Here is a 21,807-nt window from a genome sequence, read left to right as displayed (position 1 = left end):
TGAGCTGCTGTGACTTAGATTACCATAGTAACTAATTACCAGTGACGTGCAGTCACTAGAGGCAGGTGAGGCGGGGCCTCACCTTCCATCATGGAAAGAAAAAAAAATGTAAAAAATTTTTTTTTTATTAAATTGTTATATGTATCCAGTGATTATACTATAAAGTTATTTTCCATTTAACTTCACCCGTTTTAGATTATTTTTATTTAAAATCGCTGAATTTTCACATTTGCCGTTCAAATACTGAGAAGAGACGGTGCGGTGATCAGCAGCCAGTTGAGGCACGTCACTCAGTGCCTCAACATGGATTGCGGACTCGGCTAACTGCTGGCCTGCTGTGCAGTGAGACCGTATTGCTATATGAATTATATTATACATTTCCATAGTTTAGTTAGCTGAGGTATATAATGTACAGTGTATTTTGTCAACAACTGTATGTGTGTAAAGTATTTCTTGTGCTGAGCGATCATAAAACGGCTGCAAAAGACGCACTGGCTGAGGCTCTCCTCCTGCACCCCCGCCGTAGAATGCACGGCAACCCCTGACGGGCGTGTTGTATCAACTAAAGCCCACACTTAAACTTTCCACGTGCAAGATTGAATCTATTTAAAAAAGTTATTTCATAAGAAGCCAAAAAGTGCAAAAACAATAATGCTCGTGTTGGAGGAGTTGTGAATGACTGCAGGGCCACAACATTAGGTACACCTGCAGACTGCAGGTGTACCTAATTCACAACTCCTCCAACACGAACATTGTTGTTTTTGCACTTTTTGGCTTCTTATTAAATAACTTTTGTAACCTATTTTTATGGGCTTTCCTCTTTGTGATGTTAAGTTCCTGTTATGCGCTGTTATACAGTATATGCCTTGAGCTCTTATTTTGAAGGCGCTAAGAGCGGAAGTGATGTCACGTTGCGGAGGTTTTTGAAAGAAGGTAAATAAAGTGGTCCTCGTGTAAACTGGAGCCTCCGTGTTTGTTATTTTGTAGTTTCATACAGTATAGGCGACATTTATAAACCCTCGGTTACACTTTTTTAAATAGATTCAATCTTGCACGTGGAAAGTTAAAGATTTAACAGTTGTGTTTAAATGTTACAAATTGAGTTAATCAACTCGAGTTTTCATTTTAATCATCTATTTTGAAAGAAAATATTTGTCCTCTGGGGGTTGGGGAGGCAATGACCAAAAAATCCATTCAATTAGACTGATATGCATATGTGGAGGGGGCGTGGTCCACGCGTCTCCTGCGGGCCGGGCGTGTGCAGCTGACAGGTGAGTGGATATCCCAGCTGGGACGGGTTATCTAATCACCTGTCTCTTTTATTATAAAAATACTTTTCCAAACCTGGCATCCGGGCTCCGCAGCCATTCTGCCGGTCCAAGGGAACCCACGAGGAAGACGTTCACAGCATATTTTTAGGTTGTGGAAACGGAGTACCCGCAGCAAACTAGAAAGAGAACATGGAAACCTAAATTAAGATTTGAACCCAATCCTTAGGCTGATGCCACTCATTCAATCTCCCAGAAAATAATGGAAATGTAATTAATGTCCTCCAGGGTCAACCTGCCCATAACAACGTTACTAATTCTGTACATAGTGTTTTCAATGAAAATGTCATGTCTGGTTATACAAGTCTAAAATAACGTTGACGAATGTATTATTAACCCATAAGAAGTTATTCAAATTAACCCACTGATTTTTCCCCAAATGACAAAATGTCAGCTCCCCCAAAACTGCTGCACAGGCTCTCTCTCTCTCTCTCTCTCTCTCTATGTCCACTACTTGCTGTACATATCCTACCAAGTCAGACCTACACTGTTTTAATATCCATTTCTCTGTTCTCAATTGTTGATGACTGATGATAACAACCAAACCTACCCCCCCACCGCCCCCCTGCCCCTCCACACCCCGAATTGTAAATAATGTTAATAATTCAATGTATGCACCCTGATGATTATCTTGTGTGATGACTGTATTATGATGATAGTATATATGATAGTATATATCTGTATCATGAATCAATTTAAGTGGACCCCGACTTAAACAAGTTGAAAAACTTATTGGGGTGTTACCATCAGAGGTGGGTAGTAACGCGCTACATTTACTCCGTAACATCTACTTGAGTAACTTTTGGGATAAATTGTACTTCTAAGAGTACTTTTAATGCAACTTACTTTTACTTTTACTTGAGTATATTTATAGAGAAGAAACGCTACTTTTACTCCGCTACTTTTACTCCGCTACTTTTACTCCGCTACTTTTATCTACATTCAGCTCGCTACTCGCTACTAATTTTTATCGATCTGTTAATGCACGCTTTGTTTGTTTTGGTCTGTCAGACAGACCTTCAAAGTGCCTGCCTTACTGGTGACGTTTCACTCCGTTCCACCAATCAAATACAGTCACTGGTGACGTTGGACCAATCAAACAGAGCCAGGCGGTCACATGACCTGACTTAAACAAGTTGAAAAACTTATTGGGGTGTTACCATTTAGTGGTCAATTGTACGGAATAAGTACTGTACTGTGCAATCTACTAATACAAGTTTCAATCAATCAATCAAAAGTGTGACGGAAAAAAGACACGTTTTTATTTCAACCGTACATCCCGTCAAAAGCCTAAAGACTGACTGCACAGTTCCTGTCTTCACAATAAAAGTGCCGCTCCATCGCGCCTGCACTTACAAAATAAGAGTCTCCGAAAGCCAGCGCAAACAAGCTAGCAAGCTACGGAATTTGCCGCCAATGTATTTCTTGTAAAGTGTATAAAAACGAATATGGAAGCTGGACAAATAAAATGCCAAAAACCAACCACTTTCATGTGGTATTAGACAGAAAGGAGGAACTTTTCTTCTCCTCCATTTGAAAACGTGGACGTTATCATCACTACTGTCTGATTACAATCAATGCAAGTCATCAGAATCAGGTAATACACCAACTTATATTCTTGTCTTCATGAAAGAAAGGAATCCGTATGTTAAACATGCATGTATATTCATTAAAACACCTTTAACATGTAAACAAAAACGGCAAACTAAATAAATATAAATGATATACTGTATATATCAATTTATGTGTATATAAATATATATATATATATATATATATATATATATATATATATATATATATATATATATATATATATATGTGTGTGTATGTTACTCATCAGTTACTCAGTACTTGAGTAGTTTTTTCACAACATACTTTTTACTTTTACTCAAGTAAATATTTGGGTGACTACTCCTTACTTTTACTTGAGTAATAAATCTCTAAAGTAACAGTACTCTTACTTGAGTACAATTTCTGGCTACTCTACCCACCTCTGGTTACCATTTAGTGGTCAATTGTACGGAATATGTACTTCACTGTGCAATCTACTTATAAAAGTCTCAATCAATCAATCAATGTTAACATTACAATAATAGAATGTTTTACCTTTGATAGATGACGTCACAACTAATGATAGTTTGACCTCAAATTTTAACGCAACTTTTGAGGTACAGTATATATATATATATTTTTTTTTAAATGAATCGGTTTCCAAAGGTGTACTATTAGGTTCCTCTCTACCTTTTTAAACTTGAACTCTTTTTGGAGCAAACTGCAGAGTTCAGGCGGGACGTCAGCTAAGTCACGTGACATTTTCATAGCGTGTCAGCGTGTAACCCTCAAATAAACACAACAAAAGAAGAGGCAGGCCTCAACAGTAAACAACAATAGAGGACATTCTGTGGTTTTCCTTTTTGTTCTTGATGCGTGTGGTTGTTTATTACAAATTGAAGGCTGTCATGTCTGTGTAATCATGTTTTGTTTTAAGTCATGTTTTGTTTAGTTTCTGGCTTTTCACTCCCTTGTCTTGTTTGCATGATTACCCATTAGTTTCACCTGTTCCACGTTTGGACTCATTGTGCACTCTTGTTTGTCACCATAGCAACCATTAGTTTTCACCTGTCACGTCACGCACCTGTTTCACGTTTTGAGTCACGCACCTGCTTTCACTAATCATGTCCATAGTATTTAAGTTCATTCATTTTCTGTTGTTCGTCCTGACGACCTCACCACATTTATGCTCTGTCCATTCTTTCCATGTCCATTCCTCAAGCAACTATTTTTGTCCAAGCCAAGTAAGTTTTTGTTCCATGTTTATAGTCTTTTTGGTTTCTTAGTTTGTTCTCCGCCATTGTGCGTGTTTTTTCGTTTGTACTTTTTTGCTATAGTCTTTTGGTTTCATAGTTTATTCTCCGCCACTGTGCGCGCTTTTATATTAATAAATCATGTACCTTCATTCCCGTCTCGCCCGTGCCAACTTTCCGTTGCATCCCGGAAAAGCAAATACCCAAGACCAAGTCTTGACAAAGGCAAGCTTTGTGTTGAGGAAATGTCGCCCGTTTGCGGTCTTGCTGATCCAATCCCTGTCATTGGTCCAAGGGTATTGGCATTTGACTGTAGGCACAATCCATCCATCCATCCATCCATCTTCTTCCGCTTATCTGAGGTCGGGTCGCGGGGGAAGCAGACTAAGCAGGGAAGCCCAGACTTTCCTCTCCCCAGCCACTTCGTCCAGCTCCTCCCGGGGGATCCCGAGGCGTTCCCAGGCCAGCCGGGAGACATAGTCTTCCCAACGTGTCCTGGGTCTTACCCGTGGCCTCCTACCGGACGGACGTGCCCTAAACACCTCCCTAGGGAGGCGTTACAGATGCCCGAACCACCTCATCTGGCTTCTCTCCATGTGGAGGAGCAGCAGCTTTTCTTTGAGCTCCCCCTGGATGACAGAGCTTCTCACCCTATCTCTAAGGGAGAGACCCGCCACCCGGCGGAGGAAACTCATTTGGGCCGCTCGTACCCGTGATCTTGTCCTTTCGGTCATAACCCAAAGCTCATGACCATAGGTGAGGATGGGAACGTAGATCGACCGGGAAATCGAGAGCTTTGCCTTCCGGCTCAGCTCCTTCTTCACCACAACGGATCGATACAGCGTCCGCATTACTGAAGACGCCGCACCGATCCGCCTGTCGATCTCACCATCCACTCTTCCCTCACTCGTGAACAAGACTCTGAGGTACTTGAACTCCTCCACTTGGGGTTAGTTGTAGGCACAATTTGTTAGTTTAATAGTGTGCGGGCGTCTCTCCGAGTGTTCTGTACCCCTGTTTCAATGCCATGTTGTGATAAGTTGTGAACGTCTGCATGCATATAGTTCAACTTCCAAGTTGTGACACACTTACAGTATTGTTCGGACCATAGGGCGCACCGGATTGATTATAAGGCGCACTGCCGATGAGCGGGTCTAGTCAGGTCTATTTTGATACAAATGGCGCACCGGATTATAAGGCGCATTAAAGGAGTCATATTATGATTTTTTTTCTTTATTTAAAATACTTCCTTGTGGTCAACATCCGGTAGACCACAAGTACCGGGGACCGGTACCGGTCCGTGGCGCATTTGCTTCCGGGCCGTAGAGAAACATCAAATAATTTATAACAGACTGCATTTTCTCCCACTTAACTGGCCTGTCCCACTAGACCAGGGGTGACAAACTTGTTTTCATTGAGGGCCACATTGCAGTCACGGCTGCCAGCAGAGGGCCGCTTGTAACAGCAAATAATTCATGAATTTGCCTATGAATGATTATCTTGTGTGATGACTGTATTATGAAAATAGTCAGTGACGGTGCAGTGAGGTTGATGGCTGGTGAGGCACTGACTTCATCACAGTCAGATTTACAAACATATGAACCCTAAAGAGTATCTTATTCACCATTTGATTGGCAGCAGTTAACGGGTTATGTTTAAAAGCTCATACCAGCATTCTTCCCTGCTTGGCACTCAGCATCAAGGCTTGGAATTGGGGGTTAAATCACCAAAAATTATTCCCGGGCGCGGCGCCGCTGCTGCCCACTGCTCCCCTCACCTCCCAGGGGGTGAGCAAGGGGATGGGTCAAATGCAGAGGACAAATTTCATTACACCTAGTGTGTGTGTGACAATCATTGGTACTTTAACTTAACTTTAACTTTACACATACAAACTGTAGCACACAAAAAAGCACATTTAATAAAAAAAACATTATTATGGTCTTACTTATAAATGAAGTCCATGCGCCGCAACTAAAGCCCTCACTTAAACTTTCCACGTGCAAGATTGAATCTATTTAAAAAAGTGTAACCGAGGGTTTATAAATGTGGCCTATACTGTATGAAACTACAAAATAACAAACACGGAGGCTCCAGTTTACACGAGGACCACTTTATTTACCTTCTTTCAAAAACCTCCGCAACGTGACATCACTTCCGCTCTTAGCGCCTTCAAAATAAGAGCTCAAGGCATATACTGTATAACAGCGCATAACAGGAACTTAACATCACAAAGAGGAAAGCCCATAAAAATAGGTTACAAAAGTTATTTAATAAGAAGCCAAAAAGTGCAAAAACAATAATGTTTGTGTTGGAGGAGTTGTGAATTAGGTACACCTGCAGTCTGCAGGTCTACCTAATGTTGTGGCCCTGCAGTCATTCACAACTCCTCCAACACGAACATTATTGTTTTTGCACTTTTTGGCTTCTTATGAAATATTTTTTTTAAATAGATTCAATCTTGCACGTGTAAAGTTAAGTGTGGGCTTTAGTTGATATAACAATTCTACGGCGGGGGTGCAGGAGGCGAGCCTCAGCCAGTGCGTCTTTTGCAGCCGTTTTATGATCGCTCAGCACAAGAAATACGTTACACACATACAGTTGTTGACAAAATACACTGTACATTATATACCTCAGCTAACTAAACTATGGAAATGTATAATATAGTTCATATAGCAATACGGTCTCACTGCACAGCAGGCCAGCAGTTAGCCGAGTCCGTCCACGTTGAGGCACTGAGTGACGTGCCTCGACTGGCTGCTGTTCACCGCACCGTCTCTTCTCAGTATTTGAACAGCAAATGTGAAAATTCAGCGATTTTGAATAAAAAATAATCTAAAACTGGTGAAGTTAAATGGAAAATAACTTTATAGTATAATCACTGGATACATTTAACAATTTAATATATATTTTTCTCTTTTTACATCATGAATCAATTTAAGTGGACCCCGACTTAAACAAGTTGAAAAACTTATTGGGGTGTTACCATTTAGTGGTCAATTGTACGGAATATGTACTTCACTGTGCAACCTACTAATAAAAGTTTCAATCAATCAAAATAATTTAAATATTTAAAAATAAACAATACTTATATCTATGTGTGGCATTGCATTAGTCTTTTACAACTTATTCTACACAATAAGATGGACGCTGTCCAACTTTGAATCACCAAAAAATGGTCACAATTTCCAAACTTCTGGAAATTTACCGGAAACTTTCCACCCCTTTGCAACCCTAGCTGCAAAACATACTTGTTTTGTGTCAGGCAATGACTTTTCGCCCCCACGCTTCTCAAGAGTTTCCCCCCCCCCCCCACTTTTTAAAAACCGTTTCTCGTTTCCACCGGAGCCCGAGCGTCTGCGTGCGTTCCTTTCATCCTATTTTCCGACCGACGCGCATCAGCCAGGTCAGCGAGCGACGTATGCGAGCGATATTGAAACCAGCGAGTGCTCGCTGGGCCTCAGGTGTCTCTGCGCCCCGAAAAAGGAGGGGGAACCCGAGTACCTTTTTCTCAGAAGGTGGGCGTCGCGGAGCTCAATCCCGCACGTACGAGCGCATGCATGCGTGCACGGTTAAGTCCGTTCAATTTACGCAACCTGCCATGGAGTCTGAATCACATCCGGTTTCAATGCTGAAAATAACAAAACCACATGGTGACAGAAAAGCAACGCAGCAAGCAAAACCGCCCACAGGAAGCGAGGAGCGCTCGCATTCGCACTGCAAGGGAGGTCATATTTTCTGCAAACAACATCTATTTTGTTCAATCTCTTTACCTTATTCCTGGTAAACCCAGGAAATGAGGAGTAACTACAAAGACATGCATCTCCCTACTCCCTTTCAGACATGCTACACTGCAAAAAGTGTTTAAATACAAACCCCGTTTCCATATGAGTTGGGAAATTGTGTTAGATGTAAATATAAACAGAATACAATGATTTGCAAATCATTTTCAACCCATATTCAGTTGAATATGCTACAAAGACAACATATTTGATGTTCAAACTGATAAACATTTTGAACAGTTTAAGAACAACGTTTCTCAAAGTGCAATTGCAAGAAATTTAGGGATTTCAACATCTACGGTCCATAATATCATCAAAAGGTTCAGAGAATGTGGAGAAATCACTCCACGTAAGCGGCATGGCCGGAAACCAACATTGAATGGCCGTGACCTCAGACGGCACTGTATCAAAAACCGACATCAATCTCTAAAGGATATCACCACATGGGCTCAGGAACACTTCAGAAAACCACTGTCACTAAATACAGTCGGTCGCTACATCTGTAAGTGCAAGTTAAAGCTCTACTATGCAAAACGAAAGCTAAGTTAAAAATCCCCTATGCAAGGCGAAAACCGTTTATCAACAACACCCAGAAACGCCGCCGGCTTCTCTGGGCCCGAGATCATCTAAGATGGACTCATGCAAAGTGGAAAAGTGTTCTGTGGATCTGACGAGTCCACATTTCAAATTGTTTTTGGAAATATTGGACATCGTGTCATCCAGACTGTTAAAAACCTTTCTCAACCAGCTATTGCAAGGAATTTAGGGATTTCACCATCTACGCTCCGTAATATCATCAAAGGGTTCAGAGAATCTGGAGAAATCACTGCACGTAAGCAGCTAAGCCCGTGACCTTCCATCCCTCAGGCTGTACTGCATCAAAAAACGGCATCAGTGTGTAAAGGATATCACCACATGGGCTCAGGAACACTTCAGAAAACCACTGTCACTAAATACAGTCGGTCGCTACATCTGTAAGTGCAAGTTAAAGCTCTACTATGCAAAACGAAAGCCGTTTATCAACAACACCCAGAAACGCCGCCGGCTTCTCTGGGCCCGAGATCATCTAAGATGGACTCATGCAAAGTGGAAAAGTGTTCTGTGGATCTGACGAGTCCACATTTCAAATTGTTTTTTGGAAACTGTGGACATCGTGTCATCCGCACCAAAGGGGAAGCGAACCATCCAGACTGTTAAAAACCTTTCTCAACCAGCTATTGCAAGGAATTTAGGGATTTCGCCATCTACGCTCCGTAATATCATCAAAGGGTTCAGAGAATCTGGAGAAATCACTGCACGGAAGCAGCTAAGCCCGTGACCTTCCATCCCTCAGGCTGTACTGCATCAAAAAACGGCATCAGTGTGTAAAGGATATCACCACCTGGGCTCAGGAACACTTCAGAAACCCACTGTCAGTAACTACAGTCGGTCGCTACATCTGTAAGTGCAAGTTAAAGCTCTACTATGCAAAACGAAAGCCGTTTATCAACAACACCCAGAAACGCCGCCGGCTTCTCTGGGCCCGAGATCATCTAAGATGGACTCATGCAAAGTGGAAAAGTGTTCTGTGGATCTGACGAGTCCACATTTCAAATTGTTTTTGGAAATATTGGACATCGTGTCATCCGCACCAAAGGGGAAGCGAACCATCCAGACTGTTAAAAACCTTTCTCAACCAGCTATTGCAAGGAATTTAGGGATTTCACCGTCTACACTCCGTAATATCATCAAAGGGTTCAGAGAATCTGGAGAAATCACTGCACGTAAGCAGCTAAGCCCGTGACCTTCCATCCCTCAGGCTGTACTGCATCAACAAGCGACATCAGTGTGTAAAGGATATCACCACATGGGCTCAGGAACACTTCAGAAACCCACTGTCAGTAACTACAGTTGGTCGCTACATCTGTAAGTGCAAGTTAAAACTCTACTATGCAAGGCGAAAACCGTTTATCAACAACACCCAGAAACGCCGTCGGCTTCGCTGGTGCCTGAGCTCATCTAAGATGGACTGATACAAAGTGGAAAAGTGTTCTGTGGATCTGACGAGTCCACATTTCAAATTGTTTTTTGGAAACTGTGGACGTCGTGTCCTCCGGACCAAAGAGGAAAAGAACCATCCGGATTGTTATAGGCGCAAAGTGGAAAAGCCAGCATGTGTGATGGTATGGGAGTGTATTAGTGCCCAAGACATGGGTAACTTACACATCTTAATGCTGAAAGCATACTTGCCAACCTTGATATCACATGGATATTATTCAGTGAGTTGATTCACCAAAACTAGCCTGTTATACAGGAGGAAAAAGCACACAGGACGTTTCAATTGTTCACAGACTGGTCGCGCTCATCAGAATGACAAGACACTTCCGGTCTGCAGGTGATAGCATTCAATTGGGAAGAAACGCCCTACTGCCCCCTACTGACCAATGTGAATACTGATAAATGTGTAATGACAGCTCCAAAAACGAATTCAAACCACAAAATAAAATAAATAAATCAACACAAAAATGTGACACATTATGGGTGGGTCACATATGCATGTACAGTAGATGGCAGTATTGTCCTGTTTAAAAGTGTCACAACATTGCTGTTTACGGCAGACGAACTGCTTTACGGTAGACTAAAACTTGACTGCTGTTGTTGTGTGTTGTTACCGCGCTGGGAGGACGTTAATGAAACTGCCTAACAATAAACCCACATAAGAAACCAAGAACGCCCTCGATCATTCTACAGTTATAACGTGCAGACGTGAGAACAGGCTGTCAACACGTCACTCAGGTCCGCATGGAGCTGGAGGGGGCGTGGCCTCCAGTTCCGCCTGAATTTCGGGAGATTTTCGGGAGAAAATTTGTCCCGGGAGGTTTTCGGGAGAGGCGCTGAATTTCGGGAGTCTCCCGGAAAATCCGGGAGGGTTGGCAAGTATGGCTGAAAGGTACATACAGGTTTTGGAGCAACATATGTTGCCATCCAAGCAACGTTACCATGGACGCCCCTGCTTATTTCAGCAAGACAATGCCAAGCCACGTGTTACATCAACGTGGCTTCATAGTAAAAGAGTGCGCGTACTAGACTGGCCTGCCTGTAGTCCAGACCTGTCTCCCATTGAAAATGTGTGAAGCCTAAAATAGCACAACGGAGACCCCCGGACTGTTGAACAACTTAAGCTGTACATCAAGCAAGAATGGGAAAGAATTCCACCTGAGAAGCTTCAAAAATGTGTCTCCTCAGTTCCCAAACCTTTACTGAGTGTTGTTAAAAGGAAAGGCCATGTAACACAGTGGTGAACATGCCCTTTCCCAACTACTTTGGCACGTGTTGCAGCCATGAAATTCTAAATTAATGATTATTTGCAAAAAAAATAAAATAAAGTTTATGAGTTTGAACATCAAATATGTTGTCTTTGTAGTGCATTGAACTGAATATGGGTTGAAAATGATTTGCAAATCATTATATTTCGTTTATATTTACATCTAACACAATTTCCCAACTCATATGGAAACGGGGTTTGTAACAATGATGGATTTACTTGGACTCTTTTTGCATTTTCTTTTTCTCGTTTCTGTCCTTGTTTTCATCATGCATTAGCTATCTACACTGCAATAAAGAGCTGTCAAAATATAAGATCAAAATACTAGATTTTAGAGGAAAAAAACTAAAATCTAGTGAAATTAACTAGCTGCATAGACAGATAATTTTGCTGGATAAGGCATTTGATATTAATATTTGCATATCTACAAATTAGCAGAACTTTAAACCTAGAAATAAGTATTTTATTCTAAAAAACATGCATTATTCAACTTGCAATTCTTAAATTAAATGTTGCAGAATCTTTAAATATGTTCTATGAGGGGGACTAACAGATCGTATTTGAATAGTTATTTTCTCAATTTTAACATTTTAAAACTAGAATAGAGAAAATGTAATCATCCATACTAAAATTGAGATTAGTCACTGACTAAAAATAAGTAAACGGCTCTTAAAATGATGAACATTTATAGAATTAAACATTTTAAATCTTGACAGAGGTGGGTAGTAACGCGCTACATTTACTCCGTTACATCTACTTGAGTAACTTTTGGGATGAATTGTACTTCTAAGAGTAGTTTTAATGCAACATACTTTTACTTTTACTTAAGTATATTTATAGAGAAGGAACGCTACTTTTACTCCGCTACTTTTATCTACATTCAGCTCGCTACTCGCTACTAATTTTTATCGATCTGTTAATGCACGCTTTGTTTGTTTTGGTCTGTCAGACAGACCTTCAAAGTGCCTGCCTTACTGGTGACGTTTCACTTCGTTCCACCAATCAGATGCAGTCACTGGTGACGTTGGACCAATCAAACAGAGCCAGGCGGTCACATGACCTGACTTAAACAAGTGTAAAAACGTATTGGGGTGTTACCATTTAGTGGTCAATTGTACGGAATATGTACTGTACTGTGCAATCTACTAATAAAAGTTTCAATCAATCAATCAAAAGTGTGAAGGAAAAAAGATACTTTTTTATTTCAACCGTACATCCCGTCAAAAGCCTAAAGACTGACTGCACAGTTCCTGTCTTCACAATAAAGGTGCCGCTCCATCGCGCCTGGGCTTTCAAAACAAGAATCTCCGAAAGCCAGCGCAAACAAGCTAGCAAGCTACGGAGTTTGACGCCAATATATTTCTTGTAAAGTGTATAAAAACGAATATGGAAGCTGGACAAATAAGATGCCAAAAACCCACCACTTTCATGTGGTATTAGACAGAAAGGAGGAACTTTTCTTCTCCTCCATTTGAAAACGTGGACGCTATCATCACTACTGTCTGATTACAATCAATGCAAGTCATCAGAATCAGGTAATACACCAACTTATATTCTTGTCTTCATGAAAGAAAGGAATCTATATATGTTAAACATGCATGTATATTCATTAAAACACCTTTAACATGTAAACAAAAACAGCAAAATAAATACATATAAATTATATACTGTATATATCAATGTATATGTATATATATATATATATATATATATATATATATATGTGTGTGTGTATGTTACTCATCAGTTACTCAGTACTTGAGTAGTTTTTTCACAACATACTTTTTACTTTTACTCAAGTAAATATTTGGGTGACTACTCCTTACTTTTACTTGAGTAATAAATCTCTAAAGTAACAGTACTCTTACTTGAGTACAATTTCTGGCTACTCTACCCACCTCTGAATCTTGGCTAGTGACAAATAATTTGCAGTGTAGTCCTTCATTGGCTGTCAAAGTTAAATGCTTTAGCGCTTGCAATTTAATCACAAAAAAATGTGTGCATGAATCATAGATTATTCACACAATTTATTGAAGTGTCAATAAAATTGTTTGCCTAAGCAACTGTTTGAAATCTGTCAAGACTTGGTCCTGGGGTTTACACTCTTAGAAATAAAAGTGCTAAGTAGAACCATATAAGGTTCTTCGGCTCGTCCTCATAGGAGAACCCTTTTTGGCTCCAGGTAGAACCTTTTTATAAAGGTTCCACCTGGAACCCTTTCGGAGGGTTCTACCTAGAACTGTGTGTGTAAGGTTCCACCCAGAACCCCCCATGAGAGGTTCTACAAAGAACCCACGCAGGGAGTTCCACTAAGAACCCTTTCATGTTTCAAGGGTTTCATCTAGAACCCACACAGGGAGTTCCACTAAGAACCCTTTCGTATTTCAAGGGTTTCATCTAGAACCCACACAGGTAGTTCCACTAAGAACCCTTTTGTATTTCAAGACTTTCATCTAGAACCCACGCAGGGAGTTCCACTAAGAACCCTTTTGTATTTCAAGGGTTTCATCTAGAACCCACACAGGGAGTTCCACTAAGAACCCTTTCGTTTGTCAAGGGTTTCATCTAGAACCCATGCAGGGAGTTCCACTAAGAACCCTTTCAGGTTTCAAGGGTTTCATCTAGAACCCACACAGGGAGTTCCACAAAGAACTCTTTCATGTTTCAAGGGTTTCATCTAGACCTGACACAGGGGGTTCTAAAAACATCCCTTTTCAAAGGTTTTCACCGATAACCGTCTTGTCTTCTGAGGGTTCTATAAAGAACCATATTGTATTCTACAGATCAGTTTAGTTCATATTATATTGTGGTCATTTATCATGTTGACATTGAACAAACATTCAAAACATTTTAATGAGAAAAACATTTATTTAAAGATAGGCACCATTATTGGCAAATGTTATCAGGAAGTATGTCCCTGGTGACACAGGATCTTACCCATGCTTTCAACAATCCCTGAAGAACTCTTTCTTCCAAAAACGGTTCTCTGGATCAAAATAGTTCTTACTGGAACCCTTAGTGTTAGTGAGAACCCTTTTAAAAACAATTATTCAGAAAAGGGGTTTTAAAGGGTTCTCTGGATCAAAATGGTTCTTACTGGAACCATTAGCGTTACCAAGAACCCTTGAAAAACCCTTTCTTCGGGAAAGGGTTTTTCAGAAGCAAATGGTTCCAGTTAGAACCTCAGCCCTTGTAGAAGAACCCTTTTAGAACCCTTATTTCTAAGAGTGTAGTTTTTCTCGAAGGCAATGGAAAGTTGGCTCGGGCGAGACGGGAATTAAGATACATTTTTATTCAAACACTATAAATACAAAACAAGGAAGTAAACAAAAGGCGCGCACAATGGCGGAGAACAAACTATGAAACCAAACACATGCACAAAGGCAAAAACTATGAACAACAAAAAACACTAACTGTGGCTTAATAAACAAAAACTTACTTGGCATGGAACCGGCATTAAAAAAGAGCAGCAAGGATCATAAGGGTGTGGAGAGTGTGCAGAAGCATAAATGTGGGGATGTCACCAGCAAGACAAACTGAAAACAATGAACTTAAATACTACAGACATGATTAACGAAAACAGGTGCGTGACTCAAAACGTGAAACAGGTGCGTGACGTGACAGGTGAAAACTAATGGGTTGCTATGGTGACAAACAAGACTGCACAATGAGTCCAAACGTGGAACAGGTGAAACTAATGGGTAATCATGGAAACAAGACAAGGGAGTGAAAAGCCAGAAACTAAAGAGTCCAATAACTAAACAAAACATGACTTAAAACAAAACATGATTACACAGACATGACAGAAATCAATAATAATTGTAGACATAAGTTACGTTTATTGATGTATTTAGTCAGCAACTTGTTTAAAATGCACTCCTCAGCCTCCCCGGTAAGGTCTATTCAGGTGTACTGGAGAGGAGGCTACGCCGGATAGTCGAACCTCGGATTCAGGAGGAACAGTGTGGTTTTCGTCCTGGTCGTGGAACTGTGGACCAGCTCTATACTCTGGGCAGGGTCCTTGAGGGTGCATGGGAGTTTGCCCAACCAGTCTACATGTGTTTTGTGGACTTGGAGAAGGCATTAGACCGTGTCCCTCGGGAAGTCCTGTGGGGAGTGCTCAGAGAGTATGGGGTATCGGACTGTCTGATTGTGGCGGTCCGCTCCCTGTATGATCAGTGCCAGAGCTTGGTCCGCATTGCCGGCAGTAAGTCGGACACGTTTCCAGTGAGGGTTGGACTCCGCCAAGGCTGCCCTTTGTCACCCATTCTGTTCAGAACTTTTATGGACAGAATTTCTAGGCGCAGTCAAGGCGTTGAGGGGATCCGGTTTGGTGGCTGCAGGATTAGGTCTCTGCTTTTTGCAGATGATGTGGTCCTGATGGCTTCATCTGGCCAGGATCTTCAGCTCTCACTGGATCGGTTCGCAGCCGAGTGTGAAGCGACTGGGATGAGAATCAGAACCTTCAAGTCCGAGTCCATGGTTCTCGCCCGGGAAAGGGTGGAGTGCCATCTCCAGGTTGGGGAGGAGATCTTGCCCCAAGTGGAGGAGTTCAAGTACCTCAGAGTCTTGTTCACGAGTGAGGGAAGAGTGGATGGTGAGATCGACAGGGGGATCGGTGCGGCGTCTTCAGTAATGCGGACGCTGTATCGATCCATTGTGGTGAAGAAGGAGCTGAGCCGGAAGGCAAAGCTCTCAATTTACCGGTCGATCTACGTTCCCATCCTCACCTATGGTCATGAGCTTTGGGTTATGACCGAAAGGACAAGATCACGGGTACAAGCGGCCCAAATGAGTTTCCTCTCTCCCTTAGAGATAGGGTGAGAAGCTCTGTCATCCGGGGGGAGCTCAAAGTAAAGCCGCTGCTCTTCCACATGGAGAGGAGCCAGATGAGGTGGTTCGGGCATCTGGTCAGGATGCCACCCGAACGCCTCCCTAGGGAGGTGTTTAGGGCACGTCCGACCGGTAGGAGGCCACGGGAAGACCCAGGACACGTTGGGAAGACTATCTCTCCCGGCTGGCCTGGGAACGCCTCGGGATCCCCCGGGAAGAGCTGGACGAAGTAGCTGGGGAGAGGGAAGTCTGGGCTTCCCTGCTTAGGCTGCTGCCCCCGCGACCCGACCTTGGATAAGCGTAAGAAGATGGATGGATGGACTTCAGACTATAGTTTTACTAATTTTTTAGCAAATGAATATAAGAAATATTTGAGTAAGACATTTTGACAGTAAAATTGCATTTGCGTCACTGTTTTGGGGTCTTTTTTAAAGTCAATTTAAATTATGCAGGCAAGTAGTTAACTGTGATTAATCAAATCAACATTAAAATGTGTGATTAATCTTATTTTTTATTTTTTTAATAATTGTTTGACACCACTCATTGCTGCACATTGTTGTTGTTTTTTGTCTGCATGAGAAACAAAACGAACAAACTATCAATAAGTGCTGAGACACAGAGAAGAGAACGTTTGAACTTTGCTTCTTCCTACTGCTTATCGGAAGCATGTTAGTATACTTATTGTTGTTACTTATTTAAGTAGACAGAGTGACACTTTTATGCACAGCCTTCTGTCTTAAAATAAATTGATATGGGATGTTTGTTGCTAAGAAAGAAGCAAGGTTGGGGGCCAGGGGCCAAGACAAGGGCGGTCAAAGAGTTTAAATGTGGAGAGGTAGAACGTGCAAAAAAGAAAAAAAGGGGTGGAGGGGACAGAGGGAGGTTGAGAGCACTATAATAATGTTTGGCCTTGGTCTGCCAGCGGGGTCCTTCCCCTTAAGAAGCCAGCAGGAATGCAAAGAATGCTGCATGAGAAGAAAAGTGGAGGATGGAGCAGAGGGAGGCGAGGGACCGAGCAGGACGATTGTTTGAGAGAAACTAAACATAGAAACAAGATGAGAGAGAAATACGACTCGGTGGAGAATATAAGTAAGATAAATATCAGGCCGGGAGATATTTTGGAGGTATATCAAGGTGTGGTCAAAAGAAACAATCAACAGTTTGCTGCTTGCTTTGTTCTTTGGCCGCACTGCAAACGACACACCTGCAATAACAGGTAGGAAAGAAGCAGGCTTTGCTACACATCTTAAATAAAAAATAAAAAAAAGCTATTTATGGGAAGTACACTGCAAAAAGTCAGTGTTCAAAAACAAGGAAATAAATACAATTAAAGCTGCAAGCAGCGATGGACGGGACCGACTTTGACGGCACAAAATCCAAACCGAAACAGTAATTAAAACTCTTTGGTCAAGTTTTAATCAGAAGGGTTCAATCTCTCTCCTGTGCTAGTTTGAAGCCGACACGACAAACGCACTCAGAGGAGATAATGTTTGAAAAAAGGTGACCGGTTTTTACAAAACTTTTGTTTTGAAGGGGGAATTGCAAACTTCCTGTTGATTTTTGCTGGGGGGTTGTCAATATATGAAATGTAGGTCTAAGTGAGACCTACATAGAGGTTTTTGTTTCATGTCTCTACGACATTCCTACTGGAAGTTATAGGCAGTTTTGTCTGTGTTTTTTCCTAGGGGGGCGCTAGAGCTCAATTTTGAATTTTGGGGTTTGGTTTTTTATTAGATGGCAATTTTTGCTAGTCCTGATGTGTGTGTAAAATATGGTGAGTTTTGAAGCATGTTAAGGGGGTCGAATTACAGGTCAAAGAGGCAAAAGTGACTGTTTTTACTAACATTTTGTTTTGAAGGGGGAATTGCCAACTTCCTGTTGATTTTTGCTGAAGGATGTTAACGTATGAAATATAGGTCTAAGTGAGACCTACATAGAGGTTTTTGTTTCATGTCTCTACGACATTCCTACTGGAAGTTATAGGCAGTTTTGTCTGTGTTTTTTCCTAGGGGGGCGCTAGAGCTCAATTTTGAATTTTGGGGTTTGGTTTTTTATTAGATCGCAATTTTTGCTAGTCCTGATGTGTGTGTCAAATATGGTGAGTTTTGAAGCATGTTAAGGGGGTCGAATTACAGGTCAAAGAGGCAAAAGTGACTGTTTTTACTAACATTTTGTTTTGAAGGGGGAATTGCCAACTTCCTGTTGATTTTTGCTGAAGGATGTTAATGTATGAAATATAGGTCTAAGTGAGACCTACATAGAGGTTTTTGTTTCATGTCTCTACGACATTCCTACTGGAAGTTATAGGCAGTTTTGTCTGTGTTTTTTCCTAGGGGGGCGCTAGAGCTCAATTTTGAATTTTGGGGTTTGGTTTTTTATTAGATGGCAATTTTTGCTAGTCCTGATGGGTGTGTCAAATATGGTGAGTTTTGAAGCATGTTAAGGGGGTCGAATTACAGGTCAAAGAGGCAAAAGTGACTGTTTTTACTAACATTTTGTTTTGAAGGGGGAATTGCCAACTTCCTGTTGATTTTTGCTGAAGGATGTCAATGTATGAAATCTAGGTCTAAGTGAGACCTACATAGAGGCTTTTGTTTCATGTCTCTACGACATTCCTACTGGAAGTTACAGGCAGTTTTGTCTGTGTTTTTTCCTAGGAAGCGCTAGAGCGCAATTTTGAATTTTGGGGTTTGGTTTTTTATTAGATGGCAATTTTTGCTAGTCCTGATGGGTGTGTCAAATATGGTGAGTTTTGAAGCATGTTAAGGGGGTCGAATTACAGGTCAAAGAGGCAAAAGTGACTGTTTTTACTAACATTTTTTTTGAAGGGGGAATTGCCAACTTCCTGTTGATTTTTGCTGAAGGATGTTAATGTATGAAATATAGGTCTAAGTGAGACCTACATAGAGGTTTTTGTTTCATGTCTCTACGACATTCCTACTGGAAGTTATAGGCAGTTTTGTCTGTGTTTTTTCCTAGGGGGGCGCTAGAGCTCAATTTTGAATTTTGGGGTTTGGTTTTTTATTAGATGGCAATTTTTGCTAGTCCTGATGGGTGTGTCAAATATGGTGAGTTTTGAAGCATGTTAAGGGGGTCGAATTACAGGTCAAAGAGGCAAAAGTGACTGTTTTTACTAACATTTTGTTTTGAAGGGGGAATTGCCAACTTCCTGTTGATTTTTGCTGAAGGATGTCAATGTATGAAATCTAGGTCTAAGTGAGACCTACATAGAGGCTTTTGTTTCATGTCTCTACGACATTCCTACTGGAAGTTACAGGCAGTTTTGTCTGTGTTTTTTCCTAGGAAGCGCTAGAGCGCAATTTTGAATTTTGGGGTTTGGTTTTTTATTAGATGGCAATTTTTGCTAGTCCTGATGGGTGTGTCAAATATGGTGAGTTTTGAAGCATGTTAAGGGGGTCGAATTACAGGTCAAAGAGGCAAAAGTGACTGTTTTTACTAACATTTTTTTTGAAGGGGGAATTGCCAACTTCCTGTTGATTTTTGCTGAAGGATGTCAATGTATGAAATCTAGGTCTAAGTGAGACCTACATAGAGGTTTTTGTTTCATGTCTCTACGACATTCCTACTGGAAGTTACAGGCAGTTTTGTCTGTGTTTTTTCCTAGGAAGCGCTAGAGCGCAATTTTGAATTTTGGGGTTTGGTTTTTTATTAGATGGCAATTTTTGCTAGTCCTGATGTGTGTGTCAAATATGGTGAGTTTTGAAGCATGTTAAGGGGGTCGAATTACAGGTCAAAGAGGCAAAAGTGACTGTTTTTACTAACATTTTGTTTTGAAGGGGGAATTGCCAACTTCCTGTTGATTTTTGCTGAAGGATGTCAATGTATGAAATCTAGGTCTAAGTGAGACCTACATAGAGGTTTTTGTTTCATGTCTCTACGACATTCCTACTGGAAGTTACAGGCAGTTTTGTCTGTGTTTTTTCCTAGGAAGCGCTAGAGCGCAATTTTGAATTTTGGGGTTTGGTTTTTTATTAGATGGCAATTTTTGCTAGTCCTGATGGGTGTGTCAAATATGGTGAGTTTTGAAGCATGTTAAGGGGGTCAAATTACAGGTCAAAGAGGCAAAAGTGACTGTTTTTACTAACATTTTTTTTGAAGGGGGAATTGCCAACTTCCTGTTGATTTTTGCTGAAGGATGTCAATGTATGAAATCTAGGTCTAAGTGAGACCTACATAGAGGTTTTTGTTTCATGTTTCTACGACATTCCTACTGGAAGTTACAGGCAGTTTTGTCTGTGTTTTTTCCTAGGAAGCGCTAGAGCGCAATTTTGAATTTTGGGGTTTGGTTTTTTATTAGATGGCAATTTTTGCTAGTCCTGATGGGTGTGTCAAATATGGTGAGTTTTGAAGCATGTTAAGGGGGTCAAATTACAGGTCAAAGAGGCAAAAGTGACTGTTTTTACTAACATTTTGTTTTGAAGGGGGAATTGCCAACTTCCTGTTGATTTTTGCTGAAGGATGTCAATGTATGAAATTTAGGTCTAAGTGAGACCTACATAGAGGTTTTTGTTTCATGTCTCTACGACATTCCTACTGGAAGTTACAGGCAGTTTTGTCTGTGTTTTTTCCTAGGAAGCGCTAGAGCGCAATTTTGAATTTTGGGGTTTGGTTTTTTATTAGATGGCAATTTTTGCTAGTCCTGATGGGTGTGTCAAATATGGTGAGTTTTGAAGCATGTTAAGGGGGTCGAATTACAGGTCAAAGAGGCAAAAGTGACTGTTTTTACTAACATTTTGTTTTGAAGGGGGAATTGCCAACTTCCTGTTGAGTTTTGAAGCATGTTAAGGGGGTCAAATCAGAGCTCAAATAGGCGGCGGAATAATAATAATAATAAAACGCACGAAATACAATAGGGTCCTCTGTCCCAAAGGGACATTGCGGTCCCTAATGAAACGCACGAAATACAATAGGGTCCTCTGTCCCAAAGGGACATTGCGGTCCCTAAAAATGAGGGGTATTTTACTTGAACTAAGCAAAATTATCTGCCAATAGAACAAAAAAATTTGGCTTGTCAAGACTTTACAAAACAAGTAAAATTAGCTAACCTCAATGAACCCCAAAATACCTTAAAATAAGTATATTCTCACTAATAACAAGTGTACTACTATATGAGTACCTATTTTCTATTGTTTCATTGAAAATAAAACAGCAAAGTCCATTTGTCTGTCATCTGTTTTAATTATGAGACAATTGTGGCAAAGTCAGGATTTTTCTTACATGCTTGAAATAAGAAATGATGACTTTAAAAAAGTATTTTTATACTTGTGAGTGTTGATGACACAGCTTTGCAACACTTGATATTCTAGTTTCAAGCATGTTTTACTCAATATAGGTCATCAAATCTCAGCAACAAGCTGTAATATCTTACTGAGATCATTTAGGACCAAAACACTTAAAACAAGTAAAACACTCTAACATAAAATCTGCTTAGTGAGAAGAATTATCTTATCAGACAGAAAATAAGCAAATATCACCCTTATTTGACATATTTCATCTTACTTACATTTCAGTGTTTGCAGTGTACACGTTTGATAATTGTGTGTTTCTTAAGAAATGAGTAACATAGTATTCTGTTTAAATGTGAGTGTAATGTTAGCATGTAGCTCACATAGCATTAAAACTACACACTAGGGTTGTACGGTATAGCGGTACTAGTATAGTATTGCGGTACTAATGAATCAAAAACGCGACTATACTCTGTTTGAAAAGTACCGGTTCGCCATATATATATATAT

General features: G+C 40.8%; 1 long non-coding RNA gene across 1 annotated transcript in view; it reads right to left on the bottom strand.

Moving 5' to 3' along the window:
- Positions 1-21,807, bottom strand: part of LOC140678716 (uncharacterized) — a 93,214-nt gene that overhangs the window by 30,419 nt on the left and 40,988 nt on the right. The window contains exon 2 of the long non-coding RNA XR_012050345.1: positions 1,345-1,447. This is a non-coding gene — a long non-coding RNA (uncharacterized lncRNA). The remainder of the gene's footprint in view (positions 1-1,344; positions 1,448-21,807) is intronic.

Source organism: Nerophis lumbriciformis, linkage group LG01, assembly GCF_033978685.3.
Source record: "Nerophis lumbriciformis linkage group LG01, RoL_Nlum_v2.1, whole genome shotgun sequence".
Lineage (NCBI taxonomy): Eukaryota > Metazoa > Chordata > Actinopteri > Syngnathiformes > Syngnathidae > Nerophis > Nerophis lumbriciformis.
Note: the sequence above shows the minus strand (reverse complement) of the source record. Positions and strands in the feature narration are given on the sequence as shown.